Raw genomic sequence first — 4,224 nt, forward strand, 5'->3', positions numbered from 1 at the left:
GGTGACATACCTGCCACGCCGCATGAATCTCCCGCTGGTTGCATATAATTCTGTTACAAGGGATCCGGCTTTAATGCACGAGTGCAAAGGGTCACGTATTATTTTAGCTTATTGCCAAGTTGGGCTCTTGATCTGCATGGAAGGAGAAAGACAAAAGGCAGAGGCAGAGACACACGGCACAGCCATTCCCTGCTCTCCGAGTGCCACTTTCCAGCCCGGAATCGACGCACAGTCCTCTCACGTCATCGGCCTCCGTCCTCATTGTGATGTAACAACGGATAATATGCAGTGCAGGCTGCAGGCCCTCAGAGCGCCGTCACTGCAATCATGTGTTGGGGTGCATTTCGTAAATGACACTGCATTCTCAGAGGGGTGCAGTGTGACCGTGGCTGTCCCGTTCGCACCATCTGAGGGCTGATTCAGAGCGGTTGGTTTCTGACATCGCCTTTTATGCTACATCACATAGCATGGCTAATGCTTTTAACCCAGCTCACAAAGGACCTTTACTTTTATGTGTTTGACTTTGTAGCAAGTGAATGGTTATTAATTTGCTTGTTGTTGTTTGTTGTACAGTATAACTAATAAAAATGGATATATAACTGCAAGATCTACAAGATCACATTCTGACTGATATTGAAGAGATTTTCTCAGTTATATAATTATGTACAACAATACTCTGCATGATATTGTATGGTAGAACTATGATAATTGAAGTGAACAAACACCTTTCAGTCACTAAAGCAGGTCCAATTGCATCAAAATGCTGAGTTTGATTCACTAAGTAGTTATTGGGTTTTGAAAACAGAGGTAAGTAAAACACATGCAATTGATTGCAATATATACTCCTGTATGGCATAAATTTATTCAGTTGCAGGGGTGGTCTTATTATGACATGAGACTTCTGCAGCGTAATAAGCTTTAGAAACAGTTTGCAAAGGGCAAACAAAACAAATAATGTGTGATTGTAAAATGTGAGTGAAACTAAATGATGGCTGAAGTATACTGTGTCACAGAGTTTAGGTAATTAGTTAGCAATTGTTGACACACCATAACACACAACAACAACAACATGTGTCCTCTGCATTTAACCCATACAGTGTGTCACACAATTACATAACAGGGGGCAGCTAATTCAGCACCTGGGAAGCACTATCTTTCTCAAGGTACCTCAGAGGTATTTTGCTGGTCAGGGATTCAAACCAGCAATCTTTCAGTTACAAGGGGGGGCATCCCTATCCAAACCCCACCACTGCCCCCATCACTGTTAGTGGTGTTTGGCAAACAATTAACAGCTGCTTTATGTTGATGAAGGTCCGGCCTCATCCCTCGCCATTATGTTAATGGTTCTGGCAGAAAAGGGAAGCTTTGTTGACATAACATGGTAAGATGCAGATGAGGCACAGAGCTAAACGCATCATCATGGACGTCTAGTGGAAGTAATATACTCAGGTATAAAGGAATATATGGGTAAGAGAGAAACAAAAAACCAGTGGGACTGGCTTATTCAAAACAACAGTAATGTTGCAGTGTTATCCTGCAGCATTTAGCCTGAAATTTGGGTGGAGACAAAGAAAGATACAGCAACCCCACAAAGCAGAAGGTGAGAACCGACAGGCAGAAGGTGAGAACCGACAGGCAGAAGGTCAGAACCGACAGGCAGAAGGTCAGAACCGACCGCAGGGTCAGTCTACTGCTAACACTTTGATGCCAAGGACACTCGATAAGACCAAACAATCCACAGCCTATTTCACATCAGCTTACATACATATCACTTCCATCCAGACTTGATGTTGGGATGTATATACTGTGTTTACTGGAATGGGCCTGGGAAAATGGGGAAGGAGACTCAGTCACCACTGACTGTAGGAGTCGTGTGCCAATCAACGCGCACACAAACACACTCCGCATTTAATGTCTGTCATTTCAGGCAATGAGCAAAAACATCAATGTCATGATGCATTAACAATAAAGAAGTTCATGCAGCACCACTAGTTTCAATGCATTTTAAAAATGGACCACTGATGCCCCATCCTGGGTTGTTCCTTGCTTTTCATCTATAACTCCTCCAATAGGCTGTGGACCCCCTGTAACCCTCATTGGACATATGGGTATGGAAAATGGGTGGATAGGATCCATGTAGATGCTGTGTGTGGAGTTAGGTGGCACCTCTCGGGGCAGAGTGGTAGCAGTGTCCTGCGATCAGCATCTCAGCACGGGATGAGCTGCCTGGTCACCCCCATTGAAGCACTGTGGGGTCCCTCCCTGCCTCTGCTAAGCTGCACAACAGGCCACATGAATTATGTGGGGCAGAGGAGGCACATAGCCAGCTGTATCACTTCAGCTGCATTACCATCATCACCTCGAGGCTGGACCCCCCCAAGCCCCCCCCTCCCCCATACCCCATAACTCTGCTTCCCAGCCAAAGAAATCAGCTGGGAATGAAGAAGCTAGATGCTGGGATTTTTCTTGACAGACTGGGAGTTCTGACTGGGAGTGCAGACTGGTGGGAGTTATACTGGGAGAGCTGACGAAGGACACAGACTGGGAGTGTGATTGGGAAGTCTGATAGAGAGCACAGTCTGGGAGTAATATTGGGAGTGCGGTCTGGGACTGGGAGCACTGGCAGAGGGTGCTGAGTGGGAGGTAGACTTGGAGAGATGATGGAGGGTTTAGTCTGGGAGTCTGACTGAGAAGTCTGATAGAGAATACAGTCTACGAGCTAGATTAGAGTACAGTCTGCAACTGGGAGTACTGGCAGAGAGTGCAGCCCAGAGCTACAACACTTCTTGGTCATGGGTGTTGAAGCAATATGGAAGAATCTATGGCTAATACATAATGCATGTTCTAGGATCAGAGAGGACAGTTAGGGTGTTTAAAGACATATAAACTGCTCAAAATGTAGCTCCTGGCTTCCCTCCCAGTACATACTGAACACAGTATAATGAACCAATAAATCAGGCAGCATAATAATTTGACAGTTTTTTCAGCACCATGTGACTGAGCGGAGGAAGGCAAACAGAGAAGTCTGCTTATCATTCTCCTGCGTAGACACTGGGGCTGCGGGCAGCTACTGTCTGGGGGAGTTCACAAGCTGATATTGTGAGAGAAGGCCTTAAAATGAATGCACACTTAAGAGCAAACTTATAAAAGTGCCGGTTATAAATAGTCCTTCATCTCCTACAGGAAACAATAGCGACAAAATCAAGGAGAGAAAGACGAAGGGAGAGAGTGTGTACCCATTGAAAGTATCACAGATGCAAAATAATCTTCATTAAGCACTCGCTTTTGTTTATTTTTATGAGTACTTGCCTTTCAGGGCATAAAAGCAAATGTTATAAACAAGGTGTGATATGGTAAGATAAATTGATATCCCGGAATGAGGCAGCCTTTGAGAGTTCATAGGAAATGAAATGAAATGGTTCTTTTTTTTTAATCTTGTGAATTCGGTATTTGCATCATAAGTAAAAGTACTGTTGTAGAGGCCCTGTCAGCATGTGATCTGTATCAGAAATTTATTTCTGAGGGCTCATCAATATCATCTGCCAATCTGTCACAATGGCATCTTGGGAATATACTTTCTGAGATAATATCATTTCAGCTTTATCTCCATAATGGGAGGAAAATACACATTCCATTTAGCACATACCCATATTGGTTAAAAGGTCAAATTTACAATTCCCCACAAAATATATTTATATAATGGTAACTACTAATACTAACCTAAAGATTAGTTGTTTGGTACATAAATCCACATTCATATATCTCCTGCGCACTGTTCAGCAGAGGTGGTACTACGCTTGCTCATTTTAATATTTTAATTCCTTTTAAGTAGATTATTATCAGCCATGTACTATGAAATGCCGGACAGGGCTGCGTTTTATTTTGCAAACCGGAATCGTAAACAGGCCTACTGCGTACCTGCACATCATACCGAGTGGTCTGCAGGGATACCCCCCCCCCCCCCCCCCCCCCTGCAGGCAGTACACAAAACTCAACCTTAATGCAGCATTTCCGAATAAATCCAGCAAAGCAAGCACATCTATAACTAAATCTCAGCTGCCACTTACAATTATTACAATTTTATTTATTATTTTTTGCAACGATCTCTACGAAGTAGAAACAGCCCCTACGTTTGCAGCGGATTATGATGATTCAAGCCCTCGCTGGCGCCCCTCCTTGGAATGACTATTAAAAGGTGCTGACGTCAAAAGCGGTGGCCATCTT

This window comes from Paramormyrops kingsleyae, chromosome 19, assembly GCF_048594095.1.
Source record: "Paramormyrops kingsleyae isolate MSU_618 chromosome 19, PKINGS_0.4, whole genome shotgun sequence".
Taxonomy (NCBI): domain Eukaryota; kingdom Metazoa; phylum Chordata; class Actinopteri; order Osteoglossiformes; family Mormyridae; genus Paramormyrops; species Paramormyrops kingsleyae.